The sequence below is a fragment of the Plasmopara halstedii genome, assembly GCF_900000015.1.
Source record: "Plasmopara halstedii genome assembly, contig: Scaffold_253, whole genome shotgun sequence".
NCBI classification, from domain to species: domain Eukaryota; phylum Oomycota; class Peronosporomycetes; order Peronosporales; family Peronosporaceae; genus Plasmopara; species Plasmopara halstedii.
The window spans coordinates 749,314-749,575 of NW_020187174.1; positions in this window are offsets into that span (position 1 = coordinate 749,314).

Consider the following 262-nt stretch of genomic DNA (forward strand, 5'->3'; position numbering starts at 1 on the left):
GAAGATCACAATTTGGATAAATTCCATCACTTTTAACGTTATTGTGATTTTTCGTTCATTTCGAACTACCGTACCATTGTTGCTACCTATCATCACCTGAGATGAAGCGGTTCTTACTGACAAATCCCGAAGACAAGAAATGGGTGGAAGCTCAAGAGAAGCGCCACAAAGCCGAACAGAACGTTAAGGTCGTTTCACGCTTGATTCGTCGTGAAATGTTTCCAGAACTTCACCCTGAAACTGCCCTGGGTTCGGCGGCAAG